Raw genomic sequence first — 12,551 nt, 5'->3', positions numbered from 1 at the left:
TTGCACAAGAACTGTTTCCACTGGGACGGACCCAATTGCCCACGTAGCCTCCTCTTCTGGGACTCCACGTTGCTTCCACAGACCTGGCTCTCGCACACCCCCAGACCTTTGCAAATGCTGCTGTCTCTGCCTGGGCTGCCTGTTCCTTCCCTCGCAGCCTGACAACACATTCAATTAATTCTTTACAACCAGCTCTGATGTCACTTCCTCTAGGACTTTCTCAGTTCCACCAGACAGGGTTCATTGGCTTCCTTCTCTAGGGTTTTTCTGAACTTTGTACAGACCTCGGTTGTAACCCCTGTCGAGCTGGGTTGTAATTCCTTAATTACTGACCAGACTTTTCATTAGACCGGAGGTGCCAAATAGAAGTCTGAGTCATCTCTGTGTCCTCAGCCCCAAGAACCAGGGAGCCGCTCAATAAACGGTTACTGAACGCTCTAGAAATATGCTCCAGCTACGAGTGCTGCAGAAAAGCATTTCCCAATGTTCTCCCCTCTGCTCATTAGCCTGGGAGCTCATGTCACAGTGGAGCTTGAGAGATCGGTCCTGGCACTCACATGGCTATGTCTGTCCGGCCCTCCAAAGGGTAGTCAGTCCCTTCCTCTGACCCCAGCCAGGCCTGGTCCTTGCCTAGCCAAAAAGAAATGAAGTTAAAGACAGCCCAGCAATTAGGCATGAGAATGCAATAAAGGCAGGCAGACTTGAAAGGAAGAAGTCAAACTTCTCTATTTGCAGATGACAGGATCTTATATCTAGAAAATCCTAAGGGTTCTACAAGAAAATGATCAGAGCTAATAAAAGAGTGTGGGGGCCCTAGGTCCTCAGTTTGGGATGGGAGGGGCCCTGCTGCCACCTGGATCCACCTCCCCGTGGCATTTGCCAGCACACCTTCCTTCCAGGAAGCTCTTCGGCAGCAGAAGCCATGTCCTCATCAGTCTGACAGCCTCATCTGCCAGCACTGCTTGGTGCACAGTAGGTCATTTCACAGGGCTTCATCAGGGATGGAACGATAGGGTGGGGGAACAGTCTACTAATGAGAACATGTCTGTCTCTTTTGGCATGTACCGGAGTGATGGCATCACTCGGATGTGGGGTATGAGGATAATCTGGCAGGCACACGTTGTGGGTAGGGGGAAGGCTGTCCCCTTCTCTGCTGACAGCTCCCCATGCATCCAGTCCCCATCCTTTGCAAATCTGCAGAGGAGCCATCCTAGAGAGAAGAGCCCACTCTTCATGGCACAGGATTTGTCCGCTCATCTTTGTTTACAGTGCATCTGGCTCATAGTAGGTGTTTGGTTAATATTTGTTGAATGAATTTGCTGTGTGACTTTGAATACTTCTCTCAACCTCTCTGGATCTCCTCTGTTAAAACAACGGGGTCTCACTAGATCAGAGGCTTTCAAACCTCCCACCAGTTTTCTCGGTAGCACAACTACTGGTTCTTACAAAAATTTATAATCAGATAAAAGCAGGTTGCTCTGGTTGGAGGACAGGAGTAAAGGTCCCAGAGCCCCATCTGCTTGGCTCTTCCCCTCCTTCTTTGTCCCAGAATCCCCAGAAACCCCTCAGAATACAGTTTGATAACAACTGTGCTTGATGAACCCTAAAGGTCTTTACGGCTATAAAATTCATATTGCTCTTTAAGGAACATTTGCATTTTAAGAGACTGGCTCTGTAAAGGGAAAGCCCTTTCTGACACATTTGGACAACTATTATTGTATGTCTAATGTGCCTGAATGGTGGAACCTGAGGCCCCTAGATTGGAAGGGAGAGGTAGGGTTGTCTCAAGATGGAGGACGGATGCGTCCCAATGCCTTGACACCACATTGGATAGAGAGTACCACTTGCTCTGCCTAGACTTGTTTGTAATTTGGCCCTGGCTACAGAGAATGTCAGCAGACAGGAACATGGACCACTGTACCTTCCTGTCAGCCTGCCATCTTTTTCCTACACGGGCATCTGCTTCATAAATGGTTGTCAAGAGAACCTTCCTAATCTAGGGAAGTTACAGCTGTGAATATGCAGCATGTTTCTGGTTCCTTGTCCTGGCCCAACCCTGACTTGTCCCTCACCCCCACCCTGGCCCCTGCCTCCAGCTGCGTTGCTATTTCCCCAGTTCCTGAGCCTAGGGCATAGGTGTTGAAGAGAGGCTGACTGTTAGTGCCCTATGCCATCAGAACAACTACACAATCATTGGCATATAGGATTAATGGGCGATTTTAAGGAGAAACTGATATAATCATGTTCACAGTGGCATTATTCAAAAGGTGGAAGCAATCCAAGTGTCCATCAACAAATGAGTGAATAAACAAAGTATGGTCTCTACTTACAATGGAATACTTATTATTCAGCCTCAAAAAGGAAGGAAATTCTGACCCTTGCTACAACAAAAATGAACCTAGAGCACATTGTGCTAAGTAAAATAGCCAGTCACAAAAGATGTACATTGTGTAGTTCTATAGTTAAAGCACGTTTATAGAGAGAAAGCCGAGTGATGGTTGCAGGAGCTAGGGAAAGGCGGAATGGGGAGTTGGTGTTTGATGGGTACAGAGGTTCAGTTTTGTAAGATGAAAAAGTTCTGGCCAAGCAACTCCTTGCAACATTCTGGGATGGGGTGTCTAACATGAAAGGATTCGTCAGTTGAAGGGGATCTTTAGAGGGAATCTTCCTGGGAATTCAAGGCAGATTGAATGTGAGTGCCTAGTAGATGTAGGGTATGCACTGAATTGTTACATTTTACATTTTCTTACAAGCTCATATTCCCACCTCCAGATACTTCAGGGAGCAGCAACCACAGTGACACCATCTGCCTTGATTTCTCCTCTCAGTTCAGTCAAGGAATCGGGGTTGGTCATCTCTTTCCTGCTCCCGGGGAAGCAGGATCGCGAAGGACACCGGCTAGGAAAAGTGACCCTCTGAGAGGCAGGGAACCGTTCCCAGGTAATTACCCTCCACTTGTCTGTTCTTTAAGCTCACACGACCTGGTAAAGGCAGTAGAGGCAAACAAAGCTTATAGGAGGCAGCCCAAGCCTAGAAGGGTAAAAGCAGCACCATGTCCCCTACATAAAACACCAGAAAGCAATTTACTGTCTCTGCCTTGTGTCACCGGCGCATTTTCACCTGCCACGGGCAGGCTCGGGAAGCGCTGGGGATTCCACACCTCTCACTGCCTATTTCCCGGGGCTACTGGAAGCTCCACATGTTTGGAGGAAACACAAGTATGGGCAGGCTCAGCCCGGAGCACCCCAGGTTCCAGCAGGCAGCCTAACCCACCTCAGTGACAGTTCTTACAGGGAATGGGATTTTCAGGAGAATCAGGAGGCGTCAGACCTCAGAGAAGCGACTCTGCCAAGATCACACAGCAAGTCAGGGGCAGAGGTGGAGACAGCACTCAGGGCTTCTTATACCCAGGTCTGCTTCTTTCCAGGACCACCAACTCACACTGAGAGCTCGTACAAGGGTCCGGGTGTGGTGCCAGGGGTTGACATGCATTCTCCTACTAAATGGCCAGCACAATGCTAGGGGCTAAGTACTATTATGATTTCTTTTCCAGATAAGGAAACCAAGGCTGAAAGAGGTCAAAATAACTTGCCAAAGGTCAGAGAGCTGACGGGAGGCAGACCCTGAATTTTTATCTGATTGTATCCAACACCTCCTCCCTTCTTATTTTAAGAGTGTGTGTGTGTGTGTGTGTGTTTAAAAAGACATAAACACAGGAAACAGCACAAATCTATTGAGTTTACTCAATAGATGATTATAAGACACATACAACCTAGGTCAAGAAAGAGGACTTTGCCCCCAACCCCCACCCCTGAAGCAAGCCTGACCAGTCCCTGAACTCTGCCTCCTCCCCCTTTGCTCACGCTATTCCTTTTTCCTGCACCACTGTTCTACAAAATCAGGACTGACCAACTGAGATCCTGCCCAACCCAGAGGCCCAGCCCAAGGGCTACCCCTCCTGAGACGCTTTCCTGATTCCTGCTACCTGGCCTGCTCAGAACCTCTGTCATCTCTCAAAAGGACAGCCTTTTGCACACCTCTCTCATTTTCTTTAGCACATTCTATCTGAATTTGTTTGTCTAAGTAATAATCGTCTAAGGTCAATCATCATTATTGAGGTCTTTCATTGTGCTGGTCACCATGCAAAGAACTTAAATGCATTGTCTCATTTAACATGTAAACCCCTATAACCATGTCCGTTTTAAAGACTTGGAAGCTGAGGCTCAGAGATACTAAGAAGCTCCAGGTCACACAGTTAGCAAGGAACAAAGCCAGGCATTCATTCCTTCAATCAATCAATCAATCAATCAACCAATCATTATTTATTAGGGCCTATAATATACTAGACATATACTAGATGTTGGGAAAATAGCAGGAATCAAGTCAGACCAATTCCCATCCACAAAGAGCTATCATTCCAGTGGGGAGACACAGTTCATTAAAAAAAGAGTAAATAAATACTACATTAGGTGATAACGAGTGCTTTGAGAGAAAACAAGGGGATAATTATGCCTGGGGTAGGTGTGCTATTGTATAAAGGATGATCAGGGTGATGTGGTGGCAACTGAGCAGAGGCCTGAAGGAAGTGAGGGAATGAATCAGGCAAAGATCTGGGACAAAGAGCATGACAGGAGGAGGGAACAGCCTGGGCAAAGGCCCTGGGGTGGACACATCCTTGACATGTTTGATAAACACCCAGGACATCAGTAGGGCTGGAGCTGAGTAAGAGATGAAGGCAGAGAGGTGGTAGAGCTGAGATCATCTGGGGCCTTACAGACATGGCAGATACTTTGGTTTCGACTTTGAGGGAGATGGGGCCCATCTCCCAGGAATGAATGCCTGGCTTTGTTCCTTGCTAACTGTGTGACCTTGAGCTTCTTAGTATCTCTGAGCCTCAGTTTCCAAGTCTTTAAAATGGACATGTTTATAGAGGTTTACATGTTAAATGAGACAATGCATTTAAGTTCTTTGCATGGTGACCAGCACAATGAAAGGAGGGCGGCTCCTAGAACCCATGCTCTTCATTACTATGCTACACTTTCGGATCGTTACTTGAATGAGTGCCAAAAGGTACTTGCGGACATTTTTCTCATTAAAACCAGCAGGATGGCAGCCAGACAGCCAAAACAAAACAAAACAAAACAAAAACAAGAGATAACAAGATCTGAGCTTACAGGGCTGGCATGACCACCCCCTTGCTTGTCAGGAGGCTCTGTGGCCCCCACAGCACAGGACTGGTTGGGGTGCTGGGGTGACCTGAGTGGGTCCTCTAACTGGACTTGGCAAAGTGTAAGCTTCCCAGGCCTGTCCCTGGGGAGGTCTGAGCCCCTCCATGAAATGTGTCCTAGAGGCAGAGAGAAAAGGCAATTTCTGTAATGACTCACTGGAGAGAAATGAAAATTGTGTACAGGCTGGAAAACAATCCATTTGAAAGTCACACATTTGCCTCCAGAATATATATATATATATATTCTGGATATATTTATATATAGAGAGTTTTTTTCTTTTTCCTTCTCATTAGAAGTATGGCAGAGACTTCTCACACACATTGCCTCACAGCATGACAGAAAGCATCTCCTGAAATTCCTGCCTTCCTTCCTGCTGCAGTTCTCTCTGAGACAAAAGTACAAACCTGAGGATGTGGCCAGGTCCCCAACCCCCAGCCTGCCCGGGAAGTGCCATCTGACAGTAGGGCGCATGCACTGGTGGTCCTAGGATCATCCTGCGGTTGCAAATATTCCTCTGATGGGTGGCCCCACCAACCAACCATCCCCCCAACTTTGGAGGGCATAGGAACCTCTGAGGAGCCTGTTAAAAGGCAGATTCCAGGGAACTGGACCTCGGAGGTCTGGCAAGAGGCCAGAGTTTTTAAAAAGGAATCCTCGATGATTCTGATATGAGTGGTCTGAGAAACACCACCCCAAACCCTAGGAATAGCACCAAGAGCCCAATCTTTCTGCAACGAAGCTTCCAGGATGTGGTCCCAAATCCTTTCTCAGACCACAGTAGCACTTTTTGGCTCCTGGCAGGTGTGGGAACTCTCCTGGGTAAATCCAAGTGGAGGGAAATCTGGAAATCCCAGTCCTTGCTGATGTTCATCCCAACCCTCTGCATTTATTATCTGGACGTGAGCTACCAACACGGCCCAGGGTTTGCTCTCTAGGTCCTTCCCCGGGAAGACCCACGCCCTGGGACTGCTGCTGCCCTGGGACGGCCATAACTGGAGAGGGTGCAAGCCCTGCTCTCATGTGAAAGGTAAAACAAGGTCTAATCCTGATTATGAAAGGCTGTTTCATCTCTCAATTTGCTGAATTTACATGTTGGCAAATAACAGTTGGAAACAAAAGAGTTCAATGGGCAACGTTTATTATTATTATAATCGCTGGAATCAGGGGGACCACTAGCTAGAGCTCCTGGCTGGCACCCCTTCCTCAGGATTTACAATAGTGGTTTGAGAGCCCTGTTAGCTGCTTGCTTCAGGCACCAGATTTGCTAATTAAAATTTTCCCGTGGTGTATTCAAGTTCATTTATGTCTGTGCTCGGACGTCACCTCCCTTGTCCATTCTGTCTAACAAATTCTCCTTCCCCAAGCCTTCTCTCTTGTTTCTAACTTCTTGGCTTGCTTTATTTTTCCTCTTACCCTGCTTTCTTTTTTTTCTTCATAGCACCCAGCACTATTGGAATCAATTTATTTGCTTGCTACTTTATCTTCTATCTCAATCCCCCTAGCAGGTTAGCTTTTTGGGAACGGGCCTTTTATCTTGTTCACCGCTGGATTTTGATGCTTGGCACGTAACAGGCACTCCATAGATATTTGCTGAGTGAATTAATAAGTGAACGGATGATGTATTATACTCTGAGAGTCCATGGAACCATCTCTAACTCCAGGGTGCTCTGCTCATGGGATCCCGGGGTCTTCGGTGGATTAAATGAATATACCAAAAATAATAAGTTTATTCAGTGCTTACTATGTCCCGGGTGCATACACTATTTCATTTTGTCCTCAAGGCAGTTTTGCAGGGTAGGGATTATGAACCCCATTTCAGGGATGGAAAACCAAAGCCAAAGCCACAGAGCTGCTAAGGGGCAGAGAGGAGATTCAAATCCTGGTCATCTAAGGCTAAGGCCTTTGCTCTACCCATTAACACATGGACTGGATGTGATCTGTCTTATGTTGACACTGGGATAGGATCCAGAGGCAAGCAAGACAAACCCCTACCTTCCAGAAGTTGTACCTACAGTCTACCTAGGCATGTAGCTGAGTGATGATGGACAGGGAATTAGAGTCAGCCTCCCAGTTTGAGCTCCATCTCTTATTAGCTGAGCCTCAGGATTGTCCTCTGTAAAATGGAGCTAATAATTCTTTCCTTGTAGGGATGTCCACTGAGACAATACATAAGAGAGTGTACCAAACTGAGAGCTTGGCATGTAGCAAGCCCTCAATAAACAACTGGGTTTACTGGCTATCACCGGAGAGACAAAACTCACATTAAAAACAATGATCTAGCCCTCTGGTTCTCAAACTTGTCTTCATGGACGATGCTATGAATTGAACGCTTGTGTCCCCCAGATTCGTATGTCGAAGCCCTAACGCCCAATGTGATGGTATTTGGAGATGGGGCTTTTAGGAGGTAATTCGATTTAGATGAGGTCGTGAGATTGGAGCCCCCATGATGGGATGAGTGCCTTTATAAGATGAAGAAAATACACCAGAAGGTCCTCTCTCCACCGGGTGAGGATGCAGTGAGAAGGCGGCTGTCTGCAAGCCAGGAAGAGAGCCCTCGCCAAGAAGCAGACCATACCGACACTCTGATCTTGGGCTTCCCATCCTTCAGAACTGTGGTAAGTTCTGTTGTTTATGCACCCAGTCTGCGATACTTTGTTGTGGCAGTCTGAGCTAAGACAGAAGAAATTCTGGAAGTCACCAGGGCTATTATTAGCCAAATACCGTAAACTATTGATAAGATGAAATCCCTTCATACAGACCAGAAGCAGTTCTAATACCAGATCAGATGTGCCAAGAAAAGAATCAAGAATCTCTCCACAATGAAAAATTACGACCACAAATAAATAATTTCCAAATCTCTTTGTTAAGTACAGGGGACCCTTGAACAATATGGGGGTCAGGGGCACCAACCCCCAGTGCTGTCGAAAACCCATGTTTGACTCCCCCAAAACTGAACACCTAATAGCCTACTGTTAGCTGGAAGCCTTACTGATAATGTGAACAGTCAGTTAACCCATATTTTATATGCGTATTATATACAGTATTCTTATAGTAAGCTAGAGAAAACAATATGGTAAGAAAATCATAAGGAAGAGAAAATACATTTACAGCACTGTACTGTAAAAAAAAATCCATATGTGAGTGGCCTCATTAGTTCAAACCTGTGCTGTTCCAGGGGCAACTGTGTTTCTTAATTGGGCTTTTTTATTTTTGCATCCCTACGAGGCAGGTGAGTGTGCCAGAAGCTGGCATCTCACAGCTGGGGTGGTGTAAATTAGGCCTCTCTTCCAGGAGGGCAGTTTCGTGATTTTTTTTTTTTTTTTTTTTTTTTTTTTTTTTTACTCAAAGTCTTTAAAACATACCTCCTTGGGCGCCTGGGTGGCTCAGTTGGTTAAGTGACTGCCTTCGGCTCAGGTCATGATCCTGGAGTCCCGGGATCGAGTCCCGCATTGGGCTCCCTGCTCGGCAGGGAGTCTGCTTCTCCCTCTGACCCTCCCCCCTCACATGTGCTCTCTCTCTCATTCTTTCTCTCAGATAAATAAAATCTTTAAAAAAAATAAAATAAAATAAAACATACCTCCTTTTCGTCAGCAGGTTTACTTCTGAGAATCCTTCATCCCACAGCATCCAAAAAGGTGTTCAACTGGGGCACCTGGGTGGCTCAGATGGTTAAGCGTCTGCCTTCGGCTCAGGTTACGATCTCAGGGTCTGGGGATCGAGCCCCACATCGGGCTCCCTGCTTGGCGGGGAGCCTGCTTCTCCCTCTCCCTCTACTGTTCCCCCTGCTTGTGCTCTCTCGCAGTCTCTGTCAAATAAATAAATAAGATTTAAAAAAAAAAAAGGTGTTCACCTTAGCTGTTTATATTCTTAGAAAAGCAGAAGCTATCTAACAACAATCATTATGGGACTGGTTAAGTACTGGCCCATAAGAACACTGAGAACATATGCAGCTGTTAGTAATGATGTGGCTTTCTCTGTGGATGTGGGAAGATGTTCCCGGCTGTCAAATTAAGAAGGTTACAGAATGGTATGTAACCGTATTATGCAAAATTGGAGGAGTGTATATATCCTTGGAGAAAAGTTCCCTGAAAACTCACAGTTGGTTTTACGTTGGTAGAAAGATTTTAAGTGACTTTTTTTTTAAAGCATTTGATTTAATAGAGAGTATTGTGTCAGGACAAGTTATGCAAAAAAACAAAAACAAAAACAATTTAAAATTGATTTAAAGAAGTGTTAAGGGAAGAACAGGTAGAACAGGGAGTAAAGAGACATGAAAATATTGTGAAGGGAGTGTGAAAGTTTGAAATAGATTTAAATTCTTCTCTGCCTTGCTCCTGTGTACGCTCCACAAAGTGGGAAGACTGTTCTCACCTTTAAACAATAAACTTCTGAATGAGGAAAGCTCCCTCTTTTGTTTATCCACTGACCTAGTTTCGGTGGTCCACAATACCCACCCTTCTTGACAGCTGTCAAGGCACAGGCTAGACAGACCCCCTGGACCTGTAGGGATGGCCACTCTCCTTCTTTGGGTCTTGCAGTGGCTCCCCATCCCCCAACCCCCCAAACGAGGGGAGCAGTGTGTGCATATTGAAGGTTCCCTTTGTAAAGACTGTGCTAATCTTTGTGCATCTTCTTAAAACCACTCTGGAAGGGAGGCCTTTTGACTACCACCACCCCCTCCATTTTATAGACTAAGAAACCAAGGCTCAGAGAGGTAGTCTTGTCCGAGGTCACACGGCCAGTACGTTAGAAAAACTCAGACTCCAGCCCAGGTCTGTCTGAGTCTCGAACACCCCACTCTAAACCTCTGCTGAGTTCTGATTTAACTTGGCCTTGAAGGCTTGGCATGATCTCGCTTCTACCTGCCTTTCCTGCCTCCCCCTGCCCCCCGCCCCGGCCCACTACTGCCACTCCCTGCCCACCAACCACCCCTGACCCCTAACTTCAATACACCCAAGTATCTCACACCTCCATGTCAATGCTCCTGTTGTTCCCCACCTCCAGGAATGCCCTTTCCTCTGCAAATCTCCAGAGACTTCCACCCATCCTTCAACTCTCCAGCCAAGTGTGCCCCACACTCCACTCCCCTGGGGTTCCCTCCATCACAGCACCTCCACCCTGCTGGCATTGTCTGTCCTCCTGTCTGCTCCTTCCTACGAATCTGCATGCCCCTCGAGATACAGACAGCGTTTTCTGCCCCAGGTGCTGGGCACAGGGCCTGGCCCCCAGCAGTCACCTTGGAATTGTAAAGCGACTTGACTAGGGAGCTTAAAAATCAGGTAAGGAACCAGACAGACATAGTTTGAGTTCCAGTTCCACACCACACCAGCTGCGTGACCCTGGGCAAGTCACTCCACCTCTCTGAGCCTCAGTTTCTGCATCTGTAAATTGTTGTGGGGACCAAGTAACATAATTATAGACAATAGTAAAGTCTGACTCCCAGACAGCCGACCTCTGGCAGCAGCAGAGAGAAGTCTGTGAGCCTAGGGTTTGGGGAGAGTGGGGAAGCGGCTGAGCTACTAAAAATGTCCCACATTCATGCGCCAGGGGCTTGCTAAGTGCTAAGTGCTTTCCATGCCTCATTTTGTCTTCACAGCAACCTTAACGGGTGATGCTCTTTGTGTCCCCTTTCACAGAGGAGGAAACTGAGGCCCAGACGGGTTAAGAAACTTGCCCAAAGACCCAGATGGTGAAGGTGGAGCCAGGACTTGAAGCCAGGCAGTCTGGTTCCAGAAAACTGCTCAGACCCTCCAGCCCCACATCGAGGGACCTGGGCAGGGCAGAGCCCATAGGTGGGGGGTCCAGGGCCCCAGAACCAGGGGATCCCTACATCAGGGATTATGTGATCTGAGCAGTTTCTGCACAGTGTGTTCTACGTGGGGTGGGTTGTGCTTCTCCAGCAGGAAGAATTTATCCCTGGAGAGCGGCCAGATGCAGCATGGGGGGGCGGAAGCGCATACATTTCCCACATCCTCAGCCCTACCTCCTGAGAAGAGAGGCACCGATGAGAGTCCTGTGTCACCCCCGAAATTGCCTCCAAATTGCCTTCTTCATTAACTGTACAAATTTGCATCTTAATTAGGCTTAATGGAATACAGTTACCAGACCCCAAGTTTCATCCTCTCTGATTCCAAGCAACAGTGCCACAGAGGCAGGCCAGAAGCCAAAAACATGGTGCCGAGGAGGGCTGGGCTGGGCTTTCCCTGCAGGAAATCTCACACCTGGAAGAGGAGGGTCGAGGCAGGGGTGGTGGGGGGATGGTAGCCGGGGTGTCCAGGCCCCTGAGATGAGAAGCTGAGGATGGCCTGGGCTTTGGAATTGGATGTGGCAGGAAGCCTGGCCCTACCTCTGACCAGCTGTGGGACTGCAGCGGTCTGCTCTCTCTGAGCCTCAGTTTTCTCCTGCGAAAAATGGGATGGTGAAAACATTTGCCACTGGGTGCCTCTGGGATCAAATGAGATCACATGTATGACAACACCTGGCCCAGAACCTAGTATCTAGTTTGTTCTCTTTCTCATGCCCTCTCTTCCTACGCTGTGGACTCAGGAGGTCACGCAGAGCTGATCCCCGGCTACCCCTTCCTGATTCAGTGAGTATGATCTTACATCATCCCCTCCATGCTCTAGCCACATACTCCTCTGAGTCCTTGGAAAGCTTTAAGCTCCCTCCTGCCTCAAGGGCTTTGCAAGTGCTCTTCCCTCTGCTTGGATCCCCTGGCCCCTGACTCTCTGCTTTAATACTCATGCTTCCAATCTGCACTCAAGTGTCACCTCTTCCAGGAAGCCTTCCCTAGCCCCTCCTACACTCTCCTAACACCCTTTATATGTGGGATTATTTCACTAGGGTCCCTCTCTCCTCTGCTAGACAATAAGCTCCGTGAGTGTGGGAAACTCTTGCACCGTGTCCTCTACTGTTTCTCCAGCTCCTGGCTTAGGGTTTATCACACAGGTCCTTCCTGCATGTTTGTTCCATGTGCACATCTCCCTGAGCCACACTGAATTCGTCTGTCAAACGGGAATCATACCCCACCCTCACGTCACAGTGTTGTGAAATGATTAAACAATTTTTGGTACACAGTAGGTGCCCTTGGACCATCACTCCATGCCCCCATTCCTTTTGATTAAGGAAGAGTCAGACGCAGCAGTGTAGCTAGCTCAAAGAGCAGCTGGCTAAGGGACAGCAGAACGTATAGGGAGCCTGGAGGCTGACACCACATAGGATCAGGATGGAAAATCTGGAAGGAACCTTAGAAATGATCCAGTTAATTTGTTCCCAAAGGCTCCTTTAGATCTTCCCACCATGAAGTACAAAACTACACGAATT

The 12,551-nt window shown here is 47.5% G+C and overlaps 1 protein-coding gene across 1 annotated transcript in view; it reads right to left on the bottom strand.

The window, feature by feature from the left end:
• The window catches only part of HRH1 (histamine receptor H1), a 28,076-nt gene extending 19,085 nt beyond the window's left edge, over positions 1 to 8,991 (bottom strand). Inside the window, exon 1 of the mRNA XM_027581899.1 lies at positions 8,806 to 8,991. The gene's annotated coding sequence lies outside the window, so the exon portion shown is untranslated. The remainder of the gene's footprint in view (positions 1 to 8,805) is intronic.
• Positions 8,992 to 12,551: the final 3,560 nt, after the last annotated feature.

Source organism: Zalophus californianus, chromosome 1 (genome assembly GCF_009762305.2).
Source record: "Zalophus californianus isolate mZalCal1 chromosome 1, mZalCal1.pri.v2, whole genome shotgun sequence".
Lineage (NCBI taxonomy): Eukaryota > Metazoa > Chordata > Mammalia > Carnivora > Otariidae > Zalophus > Zalophus californianus.
This window is presented reverse-complemented; position numbering and strand designations above follow the sequence as displayed.